The following is a 22,152-nucleotide window of genomic DNA, read 5'->3' as shown; positions in this document are numbered from 1 at the left end:
CTCACAAAATATCAACTCAAAACACAAGTATTTCAATGATTTTCATGTTTTTTGTCTGTTCAAGTTGACATTTTTTTTCAGTGATTTACAATAAATAAAAACATGTACTTTTTGTATTCTTTGAAAAAATTTGGCTGATGATTTTTTTTTTTCTCTGTGGTTGAAATTTTGGATTTTTTGCAAGATTTAAGACATACACTGAAACACACATATAATATGTGTAAGGGTATTTATATTTATTTGAAAGAAATACTTTTTACTTGAGTTTTAATCTTTATTTACTTCTTCCAAATTAGGAGTTGGGACACAAAATCTAGTTGTTTATCTTTATTTAGTTTCAATCTCTTGGGTTAACTTGACTGTGATGGTTGGCTTTTTTTGTAATCTACCTATTGGACCATTCAATTACTATGTTATGTTGTTCATTTTGGTCAATTTTAGTGTTATGCTCCAACCAATTTATTGCTTGAAATATTAGAGTATTCTTATTAGGTAGTACTAGTATAATCTTTTTCTTACCTTAAGCTAATTGAAATTATTTGACTTGCCTACTTTTTAGTGTTTCATGTTGTTGACGCCGTTTTTCGTCAACAGTGAAAGAAAAGCACATAAACAATAACTGATAACGACCAATTGAAATAAAACAATACAGACACACGATTTTTACGTGGTTCAGCAGTTAAATCTGCCTAGTCCACGAGTCTTTGTTATTAAACTCAAGATTATCTCTGGGAATTCTTCAAGAATGAATTCTCCAGAGTTTTCTCTCAAAGATCAGAATTTCGGTCCTTTACAATGGTGCATGGCCTCTCTATTTATAGAGAAGGCTGCAAAATACTATCCCACATATTTTGGGTAGTTACTCTTTTTGTGTAAATCAAATAAATGGCTTTAAATGCCTATAATCAGATATAAAAGGAAACGTCCTCTGAAGACCAGGAGACGTATAACTGACCAAATAATATCCCACAATTATAGGGGATTTACAATAATAAATGAGGATTACATCTTGTATTTATATCACTTGTAGATATTCAAGGTGGTTATCACGTATCTCTAAGGCTTTAGCTTCCCAGGTTTCCCGTCATCTATCGAGCTAGAAACATCTCCCGAGGCCACATGGCTTTCGAGATCGTATGTGCGTTGAGCTCGGGACCCCTGATCCGAGGTCGTCCCTGAAGATGAGAGCGTTCCCGGAGCTATCTTTCGAGATCACCATCTCGAGGTCGTCTATGTCCTGCAGGCTCGACATTCAATCCTGGAGCATATTTCCAACCTTAAGAGTCCACTTGTTTGCGAATCCAACTTTCGAGGTCATATTTAACATAGCTCGAAATCTGGGTGTAACATCTTGCCCCCTCAAAAGTATTTGTTCGAATCCTAAGAGAAGGAAACTTTTGAACTACTTTCTTTGAGAACTGTACCGTCACACTTTTGAAAATGGACACGCATCAGCTGGGTATTGCTCATTTTTGGTACTTGAGTACTTTGGAAACATGCCCACGATCATCCGTCTGCCACCTTTTCGGCGCCATCTTGTCATTGATTCCCATCCGTCCGATCTAGCAAGGATTTCATTCAATGCCTCGGATTAATCCCCCTTTTTCTATCTATATATACGAGACCCCATTCTTCATCTTCATTTTTACCTTCGTTTACCAAAAGCAAGAAAAGAAGAAAAATGAAACCAGAGACCTCCTCATCAAGTTTCTATTCTGTGCATATTTTCTCGGCCAAAGAAACAAAGAAACCCCGGTCTATTCGAGTCCGTGAGTTCTTATTTGCAACCTCTTCTTCAATCGACAATCTCTCTGCAATCGCCATTATTGTGTAAGTAAGCAATCTTTGTTTTCCATTTTGTCAGTTTTCATTCATGCTGTTCTTGCTGTGTATGTGTATATACTAGTTTACATCCTTAGCATAATACGATAGGAGGTTTTGATCCGATAGGCTCTTATGCTTTTTAGACTTCCAGACTGGATTTACATCACTGGCTTATACCCAGTTTTCATATTTGAGTGAGGTTCCTATTTTCTGGGTTTTGAAATTTTTAGGCGAAGTTTCTTGTACACTAAGTTTTCGGGTAAAAAACATGGCCCTTGATAAATGCACGAAACCCAAGGCTGCCTTTCCTGGTTAACCGCCACTTTCTTTTCTCTTGATTTTCGGGATTTTCAAAAAATTATCCACGCTCCTTTCTTTTTCGTGGAACGCACGCCCTGACTCTTCAATAAGGGTCTTAATATTTAGCTTGTTTTGCTCCTAAACCCCGAGCTCGTAAGTTCGAGCTTGGAACTCTTGCATGCATGGCCCTCACCATTTTTTCTTTCTCGCTAGATGTCACAGAATCTGGAAAGATGGTGGGGGTCGTTGCTGGCAATCCCTTACGAGCCAAAATCTCCGAGCCCAGAATCGCTGTTTGCCCGGAATCAACGTCGGATAAGAGAATACGAGCTTGCGCGCGATCAAGAGGACATTCGAGCTCACTACCGCCGCCAGATAGACGAGGTCATAGAGGGGAAGAGGAGAGTTCTTCTGGAGGCCCTCTATCCGGAATCCTGTTCAGGACCTAGGCTGATTCCTCTCGATCCTGCATTAAAGGTTACTGTCGCGTTCCCTCCGAGAGAGCTCAAATTTTTACTAATGGGGGAACCTTCTTCCTCGCAGCCGAGGAGAGAAATGTTTGAGGCCGAGCACTACTGGAGCTCGGTTACCACAACTAGTCAGATAACTGACATCCTGGCTTTCCATGGCCTTAGCCTGTCAGGCTCCTTGAAGTGTCGACCTCCGGTCAACCATGAACGAAGCTGCTTCGCCCCTGGGGGCCGCGACGCCAGTGTGAAATACGTGGCCTGGAGCCAGGAACATATGAGGGCAGGAGCTCTGTTGCCCTTGAAGTCTTTTTTCAAGGACTTCACGGATTTCGTTGGGTTGGCTCCGTTCCAACTCAACACCAACTCTTACAGGGTACTGTCTGCCCTGAGGTCCTTATTCCACGAGATGGGGTGGAAAGGACCTTCGCCTCAAGAGATCTTGTATCTCTTTTGTCTGAAAAGTAACCCCTCCCGAGCTCAGGGAGGGGATGGATTTTATTACCTCTCGAGCTATCCCAAGGAGAAGAAGGTCTTTGAAGATCTTCCCAACCATCCGCCCGATTTCAAGAGGGCCTTCTTCTGGACAGACGGTCTGTCCCCGTCTCGACACTATTCGTTCAGGCGGATTCGTAAATATTCTTGTTATCTTTATTTCTGTGCTCGTGACTTTAGCTCTTAGACCCGTACTTAGTAGAAATATGTTGTCTTTCAGCCAATTTTCAATGTCCCACTCCTGACGATACAATGAAGGAACATAGAGAGACCCTGCTCAAACTCCCACATGGCAGGAGGTCCCTCTTATATCTTCTACACGAGGATAAGCTCCGAAAGTGTGAACTTTTGGGGGAGGGCCAGTCCACCTTTGATGGTCCAATAAAAAATACGAACACTGGGAGCAGGTGCCACTACCCACAGGCGCCCTTCCTCCGAGAAGAGAAACGAGGCCGCCACTTCCAGTTCGCCCGAGGAGTCCGCTATCCGGGAATGAGGCTAATGATGAAGCCTTGAGCTCGGATTCGGATGAAGGTAAAGTCCTCCCTACCTCGAGAATGTGGTCCCCCACCTTACTAAAACACATGCCCAATAGGTTAGTCTCGTGCCCACAGGATAGATACCATTTCTACATATGGAGTTGGGTAGATGACTGTGTCCATAGGTTTGATAGTGGGCTCGGGAAATACGACACCATGTATACCACGGACGAGGTGTGGAACGAGATAGCTGTTCAGTATGGGACTAATGATTATAGGGACCTCTCGAGGTTATCACCTACATACAGGGAAGGCACTCCCCCTGCCTCTTCTGAAGACGAGGGAATTTCATGGTCTCCAAGCTCGAGCTCGGGGGAGAGTTCCAGTTAGGTTTCTTCTATCATCACTTTATATGTCTGTGATACTGAAACAACTTGTATGCTTCTCTTATACTGGCTCACTCTGTGTTGCGACTTGTGCAGGCAAGATGAACTCCGACCTCGACAACATTATTGATGGTGCTGGCGCCAAGAGGAGCAAGTGTCCCAGAGCGGTGTCGTTTAAGGCTGACCAGCTGAGCAAAGGCCCCAAGAGGTCCAAGAAAACACCTCCCCTTGCTCCACCGGTTTCGAGCTCCATCGCTGCGGCGACGTCCCAGGCCGGCGCTTCCACAACGGCGCCGTCCTCGCAAGTCGTCGCCTCGGCAGTGGCGCCGACTTCGCTGGTCGGTCCCTCCGCTATGGCTGAGTCCCAACCCCCCGTGGTGGTTCAGTCATCCTTAGGTCCGCCTTCTAGAAGGCCTTCTGCTTCTCGAGCACAGAAGCTATCAGTCTCCACCCACATGGATGCATATGTGGTTGATAATGCCGCTGGGTCCCATGGATCTACGCTGGTCTCGGATGTTATGTCCCGGATTGGCCAGAGCTATGGCAGTCTTGAAGCTCCCCAATGGCAGTGCTTAAATGACACCCGAGACTACACTTTTCTCTACGAGAAGAGTATCGAGCATACTGCCACGGTGAGTATCCTTCTATAGTCCTTCCTTCTCTACTTATAATCACACTGATCTGGAGCTAATGGTGGTTCCTTCTTTTTTCAGGCTCTTGCCTTCACTGCCCAGCTCAACTATAATCTGAACAACGAGATCCACTCGTGCAAGTCTCATGCTCAGGAAGCGAAGGATCTCCAGCTCAAAGCATGCGATGATCTGAAGGCAGCGAATGCGAAGCTTGAGGCAGAAGCCAAGGAACATGAAAACATGGCCACTGAGCTCGGGAAGCTGAAAGCTGAGCTCGAGGAGCATAAGAAGGAGATCACCCAGCTTCAGGAGACCAACAAGAAGCTTGAAGAGGACAAGGCTGCCACCTTCGAGATCATGGAGGATGCAAAGGCTCGTCTCCTTGCTGAGTACAAAGAGAAGAAGGAACAAGCAGTTGACTCGGCCATGTACCGAATGTGGGCCTACAATGAAGATCTGGACACTAGCTTCTTAGGCCGTCACGAGGCGCTGCTTCTTGAAAGGTTGAATGCTCGGCTCGAGAAGGAAGAGGCTGAGCAGCTCGAGAAGGAGAAGGCTGATCAGCTCGAGAAGGAAAAGGTTGCTCGGGACGCCGTTTCGGAGGGAGCTCAGGAGGATAGTCATGCTATTCGTCCTGAGGAATCCGGTGCTGTAGATGCTGAGAAGGCCAAGGAGACTCCTCTTCCTTGACTCTGATCTCGGGGGAACCATTTATTTGGGCTGCGTCCCCTTATTTCTGTAATTATTTTAATTTATGCCCTCGGGGCTGATACAATTTCTTTAAATATTACTTATATATATGCTTTACATTTCTTGGCTCGAAATATTTGGCACATTTTATATTGATGAATCCGTTATGTTTATTTAGTCATACAAACATATTGTGGATTTAGGTTCGAAGCTCAATGCATTCATGCATAGTTTGTTCAAATTATCCGCTTCCGACCTCGTTATTCTTCAAAGTCGGATATTACTTCAACCATGAACCCAAAAGTACTTATATGGTATGTAATGTGGATGGTTTGGTTATATCTTTTTTGTTTAGTCACTTTTTCTCCTCCTCGGTTTTTGCTCCAAGGTTAGGAGTTCGAAACTATTTTCTTTAAGATATTCCAGCCTCGATTTCGAAATAGGTTTAAGTTCCTACTTACCATCGATTAGTTTCTTGTTTTTTCTTCTTTTGGCTGGTTTGTTCCAAACCTGTTAAGTTTGCACATCTGGTTAACTCCAAACATTTTCGGTTTTTGATTATTCGGTTATGTCCGAACTATCTCAGCTCGCGTATTTGGTTATATCCAAGTACTTTATATATTTTTGATAATTCGGTTATGTCCGAACTATCTCAGCTCGCGTATTTGGTTCTTTCCAAGTACTTTATATATTTGTGATAATTCGGTTATATCCGAACTATCTTAGCTCGCGTATTTGGTTACATCCAAATGCTTTATATGTTTTTGATAATTCGGTTATATCCGAACTATCTAGGCTCGCGTATTTGGTTACATCCAAATACTTTATATTCTTTTTTGTATATGTTATTTTATTTTTTAAGCTGATGGTATATGTACCAATGATGCCCCCTTAATATCCTATGAGTGTGACCATAGGTTATTAAATTAAGAGAGATTGCAAAAATAAAAAGAAATGACATATTTGAATGAAATGGATCTTTTATTTGATGACATTCAAAAACAAACACGCTAATACAAATAGAAACTCATGGTTATAGGCAACACTTTTCCTACACTACTGATAGTAAGGTCTAAGGTGTTCGCCATTCCATGCTCGTAGTACTAGGCTCCCGTCCAATCTCGCAAGTTTGTACACACCAAGTCGGATGATTGACTCTATCTGGTATGGTCCTTCCCAGTTCGGCCCGAGCACTCCAGCTGCCGGATCTCGAGTAGCCAAGAATACGCGTCTTAACACCAGATCTCCCATTCCGAATTTTCGATCTCGAACCCTCTTGTTGAAATATCTGGTAGTTCGTTGCTGGTAGGCAGCGTTTCTCAGCTGGGCCTCTTCTCTTTTTTCTTCAATGAAGTCTAAGGTTTCCTCGAGCTGAGTATGGTTTGAACTTTGGTCGTAAATCTGAGTTCGGATCGTTGGGATTTCGACTTCTATGGGCAACATTGCCTCGCAGCCGTATGCTAGAGAGAACGGGGTATGTCCTGTAGAGGTTCGAGCCGTTGTCCTGTATCCCCAAAGGACTTGGGGCAATTCTTCGGGCCATCGTCCCTTCGCTTCCTCCAACTTTTTCTTTAGAGAACTCTTGAGAGTTTTGTTCACAGCTTCGACCTGGCCATTCGCTTGAGGGTGGGCCACTGAGGAAAAACTCTTTATTATACCGTTCTTTTCACAAAAATTGGTGAATAGGTCGCAATCGAACTGGGTTCCGTTGTCGGATACGATCTCCCTCGGCACTCCGTATCGGCACATGATGCTTTTTACAACGAAATCAAGGATCTTCTTTGAGGTTATAGTGGCCAATGGTTCAGCCTCCGTCCATTTTGTGAAGTAATCCACGGCGACTACAACATATTTCACTTCGCCTTTTCCAGTCGGGAGAGAGCCTATGAGGTCGATGCCCCATACCGCGAAAGGCCATGGGGATGTTAACATGGTCAACTCGGATGGTGGGGCTCGAGGTATCATGGCGAATCTCTGGCATTTTTCGCATTTCTTCACATACTCGAAAGAATCCGCTTTAATGGTTGGCCAGAAATATCCCTGGCGTATGATCTTCTTGGACAAGCTGTGCCCCCCAGTGTGATCTCCGCAGAACCCTTCATGAATTTCTTCAATGATTTTCTTAGCTTCGGGAGGGGTTACGCATCTGAGTAACGGCATGGAATATCCCCTTCGGTACAGCCTTCCATCCAAGATTGTGTAACGAGGAAGTTGATACATCAACTTTCGAGCTTGGTTCCGATCTTTTGGAAGAACTCCATTTTCGAGATAATCAATTATCGGGGTCATCCAGGTCAGCTCTGTTTCGATCATACACACATCTTCCTCTTCTGGCTCGTTAATTCTAGGCGCTGATAGGCGTTCTATGGGTACGACATTCAGCTCTTCATTTTCGGCGGACATTGCGAGTCGAGCTAAGGCATCTGCATTTGAATTCTGCTCGTGGGGAACCTGTTCGATTTTATAGAATTCGAAACACTCTAGCGCGGATTTTGCCTTCTCCAAATAAGCTGCCATTCTCGTGCCGCGAGCCTGATATTCACCCAAGATTTGATTAACCACAATCTGGGAGTCACTGTAGCAATGTATAGCTTTAGCTTTGAGCTCCTTAACTATACGAAGTCCCGCGAGTAAAGCCTCGTATTCGGCCTCGTTATTCGATGCTTTAAAGTCAAATCTTAGGGCAGAATGAAATCTGCTTCCTGCGGGGGTAACCAAAATGACCCCTGCCCCCAGTCCATTTTCATTTGACGAGCTGTCGACGTAAAGTTTCCACAGCTCGTGGGCCGTGGTTATTACCTCGTCGTCGGCTATACCCGTACATTCCACTATAAAGTCCGCTAATGCCTGTGCCTTAATGGTCGTTCTTGGGTGGTAGGTGATCTCGAACTGTCCGAGCTCAACAACCCATTTAAGGAGTCGACCTGAAGCCTCTAGTTTAGATAGGACTTGCCTAAGTGGTTGATCAGTCAGTACATGGATGGGATGCGCCTGAAAGTAGGGGCGGAGCTTACGGGATGAATGAATTAGACTGAGCGCGAGTTTCTCCATTAATGGGTACCTTGACTCTGCCCCCAGTAATCTTTTACTGATGTAATAAACGAGTCTTTGCACCCTCTCTTCTTCTCGGACGAGCACTGCACTTATCGCGTGTTCGGTAGTTGAAAGGTATAGGTACAATATTTCCCCCGTTTCAGGTTTTGACAGGATGGGTGGTTCCGCAAGGTGCTTTTTGAGCTCCTGAAAGGCCAGCTCGCATTCCTCTGTCCATTCAAATTTCTTACCTCCTCTCAGTAAGTTGAAAAATGGAAGACCACGATCCGTAGATTTCGAGATGAATCTGCTTAGGGCTGCCATCCTGCCAGTCAGACTTTGGACATCTTTGTGCCTTCGAGGCGAGGGCATATCAATCAGGGCCTTGATCTTGTCGGGGTTAGCCTCGATTCCACGAGAGTTCACAATGAAACCCAGAAATTTTCCTGAAGATACCCCGAAAGTGCACTTCTGGGGATTTAGCTTCATGTTATACTTCCTGAGCACGCCGAAGCACTCTTCGAGGTCATCAACATGGTTCTCGTTGAGTTGAGACTTCACAAGCATGTCATCAACATAAACCTCCATGTTGTTCCCAATTTTTTCTGAAAACATCATGCTTACGAGCTGCTGGTATGTGGCTCCAGCATTCTTGAGCCCGAATGGCATGACATTATAACAATATAGCCCTTTATCCGTGATGAAGCTCGTATGTTCTTGGTCGGGGGCGTGCATGGGAATCTGGTTATATCCAGAATAGGCATCCATGAACGACATTAGGCCATGCCCCGCCGTGGCATCTACGAGCTGGTCAATCCTTGGTAACGGAAAACAGACTTTTGGGTAAGCTTTGTTGAGATCTGAGTAGTCAATATAGGTTCTCCACGTCCCATTGGGCTTTGGGACCAACACCGGATTGGCTACCCAGTCAGGGTAAAAGGCGTCCCTAATGAAATGGTTTGCCTTTAACCTGTCAACCTCCTCCTTCAGTGCTTTCTTTCTATTTTCGTCCAGTTGTCTTTGCTTTTGTTGCCTTGGGGGAAAGCTTTTGTCTATGTTTAGTGCGTGGCTTGCTACATTCAGGCTTATCCCCACCATGTCTGAGTGCGACCATGCAAAGACATCCTGGTTTTTCCTCAAAAAACAGATTAATTGCTATTTGGCCTCATCTTGGAGGTGTTTCCCGACCTTCACCTTCTTCGAGGGATCAGCTTCATCGAGCTAAACCTCTTCGAGCTCCTCTAAAGGTTCGAGGTCAGCTTTCTCCTCAATCCTTGGATTAATCTCCTCGTCAATTTCTAAAACTGTTCCGTCTTTGTTTTGTATGATAACGAGTGCTTGAGCGTTTGTTTGTTTCTTTCCCCTCAAGGAGATGCTATAGCATTCTCTCCCTGCCAACTGGTCTCCTTTTAATGTCCTGACTCCGCTGGGGGTCGGGAACTTAAGGGCTAGATGCCGTACTGATGAAACTGCCCCCAGCCCGACCAGGGCGGGTCTCCCGAGCAGCACATTGTAGGCAGATGGTAAATCTACTACCACGAACTCCATTATCTTGGTCACCGAGACTAGATAGTCTCCCAAGGTCACGAGGAGCTCAATGGATCCCATACAGGCAGTTCCTTCTCCTGAAAAGCCGTACAAAGTAGTTGCACACGCTTTCAGGTCGCGAAGGGAAAGTCCCATCTTCTCTAGGGTTGCTTTGTAAAGGATGTTGACTGAGCTCCCATTATCTATGAGAACTCGGTGAACCCTTTTATTGGCCAACTGAAGAGTAATGACCAGCGGATCATGATTAGGGAACTGAACATGAGAGGCGTCTTCCTCGGTGAATGTTATTGGCTGTGTTTCAATCCTCTGGCTTTTTGGTGCCCTAGGTTCGGGTTCATAAGGAGACCCATCCCCTGTCTTCAACTCGTTAACATACCTCTTTTGGGCATTCCTGCCCCCTCCTGCGAGGTGAGGCCCTCCCGAGATGGTTATTACATCCTCTCCATCTATTGGCGGGGGCCTATCATCTTCCCGAGATCGGGAGTTATTGTTTTGTGTGGTCGAAGGCACGGCTACTCTCTGGCTCGCGGCCACCTGACCAGTACTCTGGTTTTTGATATAATGCCGGAAGTAACCTCTCGAGATCAACCCTTCGATCTCGTCCTTCAGTTGTTGACATTCATCGGTTGTATGTCCGGTGTCTCTGTGAAATCGGCAATACTTACTGGAATCCCTCTTGGATTTTTGGTTTCTCATTGGGTCCGGACACCTAAAGGGGACCTGGTTTTCATTAGCCAGATATATGTTCTCCCGAGACTCATTGAGCTCGGTGTATACCTTATACACGGAGAAATACCTCTCCCCTTTCTTTTTCTTTCCTCCCTCAGCTTCGGGGTTACTTCCTTCATTCTTTTTCCTCTTGGATGGGTTCTCTGAGGCAGGCTTTGGTGCCGCTGGGTCCGCCGAGGTTGAGGCAGAGTTGATGTTTATCGTTGTAGTTTCGGACTGGGAGGTCGCTTTGAGCGTCAACCTCGCTTCCTCTACATTGACAAACCTCTGCGCTCGTCTGTTAAACTCGGTTATTGACCTTACCGGTTTCCCTTGCATGTCGTCCCAAAGGGCACTTCCCGGTAATACACCAGCTCTGATAGCCATGAGGTGTCCACTGTCATCCACATCCCGAGCTTGGGCTACTTCCAGATTAAATCTTGTCAAGTAACTTTTCAATGTTTCGCCCGGTTGCTGCCGGACGTTAGTTAAGGTGGACGCTTCTGGTCTGACCCCTACCATTGCTCTGAACTGCTTCTTAAAGTCTTTAGACAACTGCTCCCATGAGGTTATTGAGTGTCTCTTATAATTTTTGAACCAACTTTTGGCAGGTCCTGCCAATGATGTTGGAAACAACATGCACCTGAGCTCGTAACCCACGTTACTGGCTCTCATGATAGTGTTGAACGTGCTCAGGTGACTACACGGGTCGGTCTTTCCTTCAAACGTAGGGACGTGAGGAATCTGAAAGCCTTGAGGAAATTGAGTGTCAGAAATATGGGGAGCAAACGGCTCGAGCTCCTCATCAGAGTCCTCATATCGACCATTTCCTCGTTCATTCTTTAAAAGCCTAAAGGCTCTTTCGAGCTGATTGATTCTTTCTTGGACTGGATCAGTAGGAGGTGTTGTTTGGAATTGACTGTCATTGATAGTGATTCCAGGCTCGCATCTCCGCAAGGGATCTCTACGCTTATTCAAGCGATCCCTCAGGTCCGGATTTGTTTGATCTCCATTCCCCCGACTCTGATTCAGATGATTTGCAGGTCAGGACGATTCTTGCGACTTCCAGTATTCTTACGACCTCGGTCGTGTTTACTGACGGACCTGGTCTCTCCGGACTCATCACTGGTGAGACTCATTGTTCGGTTATTTCGCGATGGATTCTTTCCACATCGTCTCGTCTCCGCAGTGCTAGATCGAGACGTCTGACTTCTCTCAGATGGAACGCCTCTCCGCTCCTGGAAAATCTCCCTGTTTCCTTGTCTTTCCCCCGCACGCCTTTGATCCTGATCTTGAACAGGTTGAGCGTTTCTGTGTGGGGGTGAAGGATATCTTATGGGTAACGGAGGGAACCGTATAGGCGACGGTGGCTGCCACCCTTGTCGCGGCCTAGAGGGTCCAGAATTTGCCCGAGACGGGTCAGTTGCATTCGGTGCGCTCCCAGGTACCTGAGTCCGAGCCTCTGCAGGGGTTCGATTATTCTCAGCTCCTGTAGGCACTTCCACAGGCTGGTTAGGCGGGACCCGAGCTCGAGTATTCCTCTGAGGCCTAGGTGGAGCGGATGGCTCTGCTGGTGCCGGAGGTTGAGTCGGCCTCCTTGTGGCAGCATCCTTTCGCGGACGCCCGCGGAGCCTCCGGGGAGGAACATGTACGTCCCTTGGAGGAGGGACTTGGTTTTCGTGCGGAGGCGGGGGCTGAGCCACCTGCGCCTCTGCGACTATCCATGTCAACTCCTCATTCCGTTTGTTGGCTTCTGCCAACAGCTGCTTCAGTTGTCGGTTTTCAAGTTCCACAATAGGAACGTACCGCTCAGGATTGTAGTACATATCCTCATCTCTTGGTGGAGGAGGTGGTCCCCGGGAATCAGAGGACCCACTTCTTTCTTCAACATCCGGGTTCTCCATTGGTTGTTTTCCAGGACGTTTTGGGTAATTTTCTTCAGGGGTGTTCTGATTGTTTGTGGCCATGATTTTCTCAGGGATGAATGCTTAAGGCTCTCAATGAAAGCACCAAACTGTTGACGCCGTTTTTCGTCAACAGTGAAAGAATAGCACATAAACAATAACTGATAACGGCCAATTGAAATAAAACAATACAGACACACGATTTTTACGTGGTTCAGCAGTTAAATCTGCCTAGTCCACGAGTCTTTGTTATTAAACTCAAGATTATCTCTGGGAATTCTTCAAGAATGAATTCTCCAGAGTTTTCTCTCAAAGATCAGAATTTCGGTCCTTTACAATGGTGCATGGCCTCTCTATTTATAGAGAATGCTGCAGAATACTATCCCACATATTTTGGGTAGTTACTCTTTTTGTGTAAATCAAATAAATGGGTTTAAATGCCTATAATCAGATATAAAAGGAAACGTCCCCTGAAGACTAGGAGACGTATAACTGACCAAATAATATCCCACAATTATAGGGGATTTACAATAATAAATTAGGATTAAATCTCGTATTTATATCACTTGTAGATATTCAAGGTGGTTATCACGTATCTCTAAGGCTTTAGCTTCCCAGGTTTCCCGTCATCTATCGAGCTAGAACCATCTCCCGAGGCCACATGGCTTTCGAGATCGTATGTGCGTCGAGCTCGGGACCCCTGATTCGAGGTCGTCCCTGAAGATGAGAGCGTTCCCGGAGCTATCTTTCAAGATCATGAATACTTCGAGATCACCATACTCGAGGTCGTCTATGTCCTGCAGGCTCGACATTCAATCCTGGAGCATATTTCCAACCTTAAGAGTCCACTTGTTTGCGAATCCAACTTTCGAGGTCATATTTAACATAGCTCAAAATCTGGGTGTAACACATGTAATAAGCCTTCATGGATTAGATTGGTTTAATCTATCTAGTAATTATAAATCAAATGAGCTCAAAAACATAACAAGAAGGAAGAAAGGGAACAAGAACACAACACACCAAGATTTACTTAATTCGGTCAGATTGTATGTGGTATTTCCCTTTGCCTAATCCACTAATCTCACATAGTACAAGATGAACTAGGCTCTCATTACAATTATAAAACACTCAATGTCTTCCTAGTAGAAACCTTAATGTTCTCTCAGCACTCTTGAAAACCAGTATTCGAACTCAAATATAGGTGTTTCTACTAATAAAATGATATCATTTCAATTACAAAGTGTATCTTTTTCTCATTTCAATTACTAAGTTATAATATTATAATTTCAGATTTTAATATAGGGTAATAATTTCAAATTATAATATAGGGTAATTATATAATTTAAAGTTTTAATATACAAATAAATATACTTCTGATTTAAAAACTTAAAATATGATTAAAAAAATAAATACCAATACACATGTGCAATTTTCTAATTACAACTTAAATAAATGAGTGTTTCCTAATATTTCTTCATTTAAAATTTATAGGTTATCTTTTTTAAATAAAAAAAAACTATTTGTTATTTTATTGATACTTTAGGTAACTTAAAAGAGCTTCCAAAATTTTAAACACTTTAAATGAACTAGATTGGTTTGCTGATTCGTGGTTTAATATTCTGTGGTTGACCTTTATTATATACTTACGCTGACAAGTTCTTAATATTGGATTGGTAACTAATTGCAAGAGGTATGTTGTATTTAATTTAGTTTTAAAAAAAAATCAATATTTTACAATTTTGAATGATAACTGTATTACTCTAGTGGAGTTTAAATATCTTAGGTATTCATCCGTAGTGAAGTAGGTTCTGGGAATTCTGTGTGCCGCGGTGATAACGGAAGATTGAGAACTTGCATGTCTTAGTGAAGTAGGTTCTGATAATTTTGTGTGTTGCGGTGATATATGGATGAAAACCTGTGTGCTGTTTGATTTGTTTGACATGTTGGTGTTGATTGTGACAGATGGCTAGGCTAGTAAATTAGGGGATATGCTGTCCAATTTTCTATATATTTTTTTGTACTTAATTTTGTGTGGAAATATGAAAAACAAAGCCCTTTTGCCCAAATATGAAACGGCAGGGTGATGATGTTTGCCGACCCTGTTAGTGGAAGCTAGCTCTACCTCTAGCGTCTCAATTCAATCAAGAATAATGCAACTAAACAATTACAGAAAAAAATAAAAAGTAGCTATGCACCGCGTAAAGAATCCAGTACCTTTCTTCACCCACCACTGTTGGTTTATATGATAAACCAAGATCCGGATAATTAATTCTTCACTTGCTAATTATGATAAATTCAAAGAACAACCCTACTATTTTTTTTAATAAAGTAAAAGGAAATTTGATAATAAATGAATGAGAATCTGCTTTGATTAATTTCATTCATCAAATTGTGTCCTCTTACTTTCCTAGTAAGATGTAATTAAGATTTTGTCTGGAATGATATTTAAGTTGAACCCAAAAATTATTTTGTTGAGTTTTGTTTACCAAGTGCAAGGGAAGAATAAGAGAGCAACAATAGGTCCTCTGCCTGGTGTTACTCAAGATATCGCTGGTTTCAAGGTGATGTAGTTTTTGTGTTTGATTTCCTTTCTATTGTCAAGAAAAATTGAGGGTGCATAAACATGCTTTACTCTTAGGATTCATGTTTAGGTTATATGCATTTTAAGATATTTATATCTCCTAATGAAAAGTTTTAGATTCTAGTTCCTTGAATTTTATTCAAAACTATTTTGTTTTTTGGGTACAGATTGTTCATCAGCCTAGCATATATGTACTGGACACTCCTTATTTGGTCATATTGCTTTAATTGGACATTCAACATGGATGAGGTTTTCATTACATGTAATCCTATTATGGTGATCTACAAAGGACATATATATAATTACACAAATCTAGAATTTCTTACCTTATTTATGTGTGGCTTGGCTGTAGGACCTAGTATCAAAAGAATCTAGGATAAGTTTCTAGAGGATGGTGCTAAGTGTAGAAAACATAAATCGCCTTAGATTGATATATAATAACGAATTGACTGCAATGTTGGTTCAGATAATGATTCTGGTTGTTTTATTGGGGCATGCACTGGTTGTGTTAATATGTAGTTGATTATAATCACTGGCTTTTTCATGTATCACCTATACATATTATCTATTTAGTTATTTATTGTTTGATAATATACATTTATTTGGATTCAAGGTAGCCACTAGGGGAATTTAATTATGTATTATTTCAGTTTTAGTTGCAGAGTGATAAATTTGAATTTTCTTTTGATCTAGATTTCATTTTATTTTTTTTAGTTGTCCCCTATTACAAGCCTTAGACAAACTCTTAGCAACAAAAACTAAGCCATAATCGAATGGCAATGTTGTAAGTAGCCAAAGTCACTTTACAATACTCAAAAAGACCCTAGGAGACTTAAGCATCCCCTGAGCATGGTAATACAATATAACATGTTACGCTCTCTTCCTATTGTGCCTTACATAAGTAAAATGAATGGGAACCTTCTCATATTTATTTACAATCTTCACTGTATTGTTTTGAAATTCTATAAAATACTGGGAGTTTTGTTTTCATAAACAATCTTTTTGAAAGTTTGGAATGTTGATTAATTATATTTGCCATGGTAACAAGTTTTATGCTTTTGTTTCGTGAACCTTTTATTTTTCTAAACATCATTATTTGTTATTCTTTTTCTATACTTTGTGATCCATGTTTTGATGTTATTTGTTAAGATTGATTTGGCTTGCGTGAGGAATAACAACAGGTTTAGCTTTTGCATGAATCTCCTTAGTTGACATTTTGATTTTTCATTTGCATCAAAGATTTCAAATTACTTCTAATCAATTTACATGCATTTGATGAATCCTCTTGGATTAGTTCTTTTTGTTATTGTTTTTCTTTAATCTATTAAATTAAACGTGAGCATTTGATGATGTACTTATTTTATGCTGAAATTTTTTTATTTTTTATAATGTTGATAATAATGTTTAGGTGACATGTTGGCTTTTCTCTTTTTCTTCTATTTTCAGTGCAAGATGTGTATTTTACTATGTTTTAATTTTCATGTAATATGTTTTTTTTTTGTAACCTATTTTTTTGTTAAATTTTCATGTAGTATATTTCTGTTAATTGATGTTGTGCTTTGCTTAGTCAGATTATGCATTTCTTTTGAAAAGTTTGATGAAGCTAATAATTAAATAACTTTTTTACAATGTGCATGTCTATATTGAGATGCATTTCTTTAGCGCAATACTAGACAACAATGATAGTTGAAGCTTTTAGAATCAAAATTATATTTCACTAACTTTGTATACATTTCTTGTTTAATATTTGGTGATGATAGAATTTGACTATAGTATAAACTATCATGTAATATGATTTTGTAAGTCGAGTAGACTAAATACTGGAATGATATTTTTGAGTAATTAATAAAAAATTATTTTGTTGTATTTTCTTTTGAAATTTTAGAAATCTAACATATATAATACATTTTGGACACTCAAAGGGATATATTTTTTCTAAATCAAAATTAAAATTGTAGCTGCATTTAAAAAAAAAAAAAAAAACTTTTAAGGGCATGCAAAGCGAGTCCTAAAAAATTACTTAAAGCACTCAACCAGATTTTTTAGGACTCGCAATAGGAGTCCTAAAAACTTAATTAAAGACACTCAACCAGATTTTTTAGGATTCGCAATGCGAGTCCTAAAAACTTAATTAAAGGCACTCAACCAGATTTTTTAGGACTTGCAACGCGAGTCCTAAAAAACCTTAGTTTTTAAGGCTCTCAAATAGAGGACTCGCGCCCCGCGAGACCAAAAAATCCTTTTTTGCAGTAGTGAAAGGGGCTACCAAGTCTATAAGAGACAAATATGAAAGTTGGCAGGCAGCCAATAACAAGGCACTGTACTACATGTTGACTAGTATGGTCGACACTCTCAAGACAAAGATTGAGAATGACGAGACGACCTACAAAATCATGGATCAGCTCCAAGACATGTTCAGTGCAAAGTCTCTACAGACTCATTTTGAGGCCAGCAAGAAATATGGAAATGCTCATATGGCACCATCTCAGCACGTTCATAATCACCTGATCAAGATGACAAACTACTTTCAGGAAGCTGAACTGCATGGAGCCATAATAGATGAAAAGGCTCAAGTTGGCTTAATCCTCAACAGTCTCTCTCCAGCTTTCCTGTAGTTCACCACCAACTATGTGATGAATAAACTCAACTATGGTGTGATGCAGCTTATGAACGAGCTTCATACTTTTGAGTTAATCATGCGTGGACCAAGTAGGGGAGGAAAAAAGAAGACTATTGTTGGTGCTGCTAATCCAGCTAAGGCTGAAGCTAATCAAGCTTCGTCTTCGAAAGCTGGAAACAAGAGGAAAGGTGGAAAAAACACCAACCCCGGACCTGCAAAGGCTGCAAGGATGAGTGCACAACTAAGTGCACATACGCCTAAGGGGAAGAAAAAGAAAAACAAGAAAGGTAAAGGTAAGTTCTTTCACTACAATGAGAACGGGCATTGGAAACATGATTGCCCCAAGTTTCTAGCAACGAAAAAAAAAGTAATGATTATAGTTCATATATCTAAGATCACATGTGTTTTATAGAATGATAAATCTTTTTGGATTATTGATTCTGGATCTACTGACCATGTTTGTAACTCTTTACAGCTTCTTGAATTGTGGGAGGAAGTGGATGAAGGCGACTTAAAGCTTAGAGTTGGGAACAAAGCGTTCGTTCCGGTCCAAGCTAGAGGAAGAGCTCGCCTAATGTTCATAAATAAATATTTAATTCTGATATATGCAATTAGAAAAATTTGTTATGACTTTCACAAGTTCTAATATATCTATTTCTTTCAATGGATCACAATTGTGTATTGCATGCTTGGAAAATAGGCTTTATATTCTGTGACCTAGCGAATCCCTCGTGCTTAATAATGATTTATTCAAAATAGATAAACCTAGGACCAATAAACGTCAAAAGACCGATAATGATAGCATGACGTATTTATGGCATTTGAGACTAGGTCACATTGGCTATGATAGAATTCAAAGACTTACAAAGGACGGGCCTTTGAGGGAACTCACCTTAGGTGAATTACCTATCTGTGAATCTTTTCTAGAAGGCAAACTGACCAAGCGTCCATTCTCTACAAAGGGTGATAAGGCCAAGAAACCACTTGGCCTTGTTCATTCAAATGTTTGTGGAACTTTGAATGTACAAGCCAAGGGTGGTTTTGAGTATTTCGCCACTTTCATTTACGATTACTCTAGATACGCATGTCTTTACCTAATGCATAGGAAATCAGAAACATTTTCAAAGTTTTAGGAATTCCTAGCTATGACTCAGAACCAATTAGGCAAAACGTTAAAGATATTGCGATCTGATAGGGGTAGAAAATATTTTGATATGCAGTTCCAAGATCATTTAACTGAACTTGGGATTTTATCACTACTTACTACCCTGGGTACTCCGCAACAAAATGGTGTAGCAGAACGCCGGAAGTGTTTGGGACCACCATTTTCTCATTCTTTAGCTTTTTTTTTTTGTCAATGCATATCGTGACTCCTCTTTATTCACACTTAAAGTACATCGCAGTTGAGAAGTCATTAATATAGGTTACATTCCAAGTTATGTTGGTGGTTTGTAAAAAAAATTCACCATTGTGATGTTGATGAGATGAGTATTTTCGAATTAAATGGTACATTGGCAGTGGATTTGAATCTGAATGGGCCATTTCTTTACTACTTTAAGTGGGTTGGTAGTCAAGTATTAGAGTTAGTGGACAATGACATAGTTTCACATGACAAAATAAGGCAATCTTTTAAAAGCAGTAGATGGGTGGACGTTTACTTGAGCCAACCAAAGGTCATTGAAATTCAAGATTCAGTGTTGACTGGTTTAGTGGCTGAGGATGTTGGAACAAAGAGTGAAAATGTTTGGGGTGGTGTTGTAAGTGTTAGGGCTGGTTCTACGCCTGCATTTGGTGAGGGTGTTGGGGCAGTCAGTTCTACACGTAGTGTGGGTGAGGTTGTTCATGTTAATTCAATTGACGTAGAAGGTGATAGTTCTAGTTAAAGTGATCCCAACAATGAATATCAAGGTAATATTGAGTATGAGAAAAGTGATGATAAATTGACAATCACAATGCAGAAATACATCTAAAAAGGCTAGGGAAAAGGGAAATAAATAGTTCTAGTTATGGTGATGAGGATGCTTCAAATGAAGATAAACCCAACAAGTTACACATGGGTAAAAAGCGATCAAAGAAAAAAAAACTACTTGATTTGCCTGAGTTCAATATTGATGCGGATATGGAGAGACCACTATTGAAGCTTGGCTTAGTATTTTCTTTAGGAAAAGTATTCAAGCAAGCAGTCAGGGAATATGCTATATCGAATGGAAAGGACAAATGGTAAAAAAAATGATCCTCATAGGGTTCGAGCATAATTTAGAGGTGTCGAATGTCCTTGTATGTGTTTTGCCTTGAATATTGATGATATGCCAACATTTTTCATCAAAACTTATGTTGGTGAGCATAGATGTAACGTCTCAAATTACCTAATAATGCTTAGGGCCTTGATTAGGGGACCAGGATGGTAAATTATGGAAAACTGTGTCCTTATGTGATATTTATGTGTATCATTGTATAATTATGTGAGTTATATTATAATATGACTTGATATGCATGTTTAGATCTATTAAATATGCATGTGGGTCTGTTTCATATAAGAAGGGCAATTTTCGTTATTTGGCATGTTATGGGTATATTTGGCATATATGTGATATATGTGAGGGACACATTATTATGTGGATATATTTGGGTTACTCGGCATGAGGCAATCGTAGGGAGCAAGTTAGCGGGAAAGTCACAACGGAACCAATACTCGACTCAGGGTGAGTCAATGGGTGTTTTGAGTATTTAGTACATTACCGGGATATTGGGTAATGAGAATGAATATTCGAGGATATGTTTGGAGTTAGTGAGATCAGGAGGGAATTCTAGGAATTTTGAGCATTTTACCCTCAGGGGTGTTTTGGGGTACCTCGAGCCTTGGGATTTGCGTAAGGTTATTTAAGCCCTAAGTAACCTATCATAAACATAAAATACGTTCAATACTCTCATTCTCTCTCCCGTTCTCTCACTTGACACTCGTTAGCGTTTTCGAAGGAAACTTGAGTTTTACGGCTTGAATTCAAGCAAGGCTAGAGTCATAACGATTCTAAGGAAGATTAGAACTTGATAGCCAGAGGATTTAGCTTGAAAACAACTTAATCAGAGGTAATTTAAGCTTTAAGTCTCTGAATTTCTATTTCCTCAAGTTTCTTGAGTTTTAATTTGGATGTTATGGTTCAGCAAGTTTTGATCCATTTGAATGGCGGGTTTTGTTGCCTAGGACACTCTAGGGTTGTTGTGAGATTGAATGTTGGGTTTGGTACAGATTTGGGGTGAGTTTTGAGAGGATTTGAATATGAGAAAGCTGAGTTTGCGAGGTCGCGCTGCGACCCTCGTGAAATCAGCATTCTGGGCGGTTTCCTGAAGTAGGGTCACGACGCGGCGCCTGCTAGGCGGCGCCATGGCCCGTGTTTAGTAAATTTAGGGGCTAGGCTCTCTTTTTGTGAGAGCTGCGACTCTAATTATTGAAAAAATAGATAAAAATGATATGATTCAACCTCAAACCCAATTGAATGTAGCGGATAACAACGGAGCCAGAAAATTTATGTGATTGCTCTATGTAGCGGATAACCTTAAACCTATGGGCTCGGGATCGATCCTACGACCTTGTTTAGTAGGATTCGATGCCCTGGAGGCTAGGACTTGGTCAGGAAGCCTTTGTTTACTCGTTATTGACAAGATTCTATACTTGGTTGTGACTAGGCTATCGCTAGGGGCTCGGGATCAGGATCGTTCTCGAGGGTCGTTCTTATTTTACATTACACTTGGACCTGGGGTAAGAAAACTGCATCTAATACGTTATGTACATGATCAGGGCTTGGCCCAAATGTTGAATGCAGATTCGATTAGGGTTTGGGCCCCTATAAATGTGTATGAATATGATTATGCATGTGATTGAATGATTAAGCATGTTGAATGCTCTGTATTTGAATGTTTGTTATATAATGAATGCTTGTTTGCATTTTCTAATTGAGAAAGGCTTGACTTATGAGTCAAGGATGGCAATAGCACTAAGCAATAGTCGAAAAGCATTGACTTATGAGTCGAGGACGGCAATAGCGCTGAGCGCTAGTCGAAAAGCATTGACTTATAAGTTAAGAGCGGCAATGGCCTGCTGAGCGTTAGTCGATTTAGTTAGACCTAATCAGGAGTGCATGTTACGCTTGATCGACCCAATGGTCGTGGAAAATTAAGCGCCAGGTACGCTAGGCCAGCTCTAATGCTGGTTATATAGAGGGTAGGGAAATGGGCCCTGGGGTGACTTATTAGTCCCATATCCTAGGGTTGGGCCCTGGGGTGACTTATTAGTCCCATATCCTAGGGTTGGGCCACAGTATGATTCATTAATCATGTATTTTGGGCAACGGATCCCAGTATGATTCATTAATCATGTATTTTGGGAAACGACCTCGATATGATTCATTAATCATTTAATTTGGGCAGCTGATCCCATATGATGCTGTAGTCATTTATATGAATGGTATCCATGCATGAGTAGGGTTA

The sequence above is a fragment of the Humulus lupulus genome, chromosome 6, assembly GCF_963169125.1.
Source record: "Humulus lupulus chromosome 6, drHumLupu1.1, whole genome shotgun sequence".
In the NCBI taxonomy this organism is placed as follows: Eukaryota; Viridiplantae; Streptophyta; class Magnoliopsida; order Rosales; family Cannabaceae; genus Humulus; species Humulus lupulus.
The sequence above is the reverse complement of the archived record's forward strand: the minus strand, read 5'-3'. Positions refer to the sequence as shown.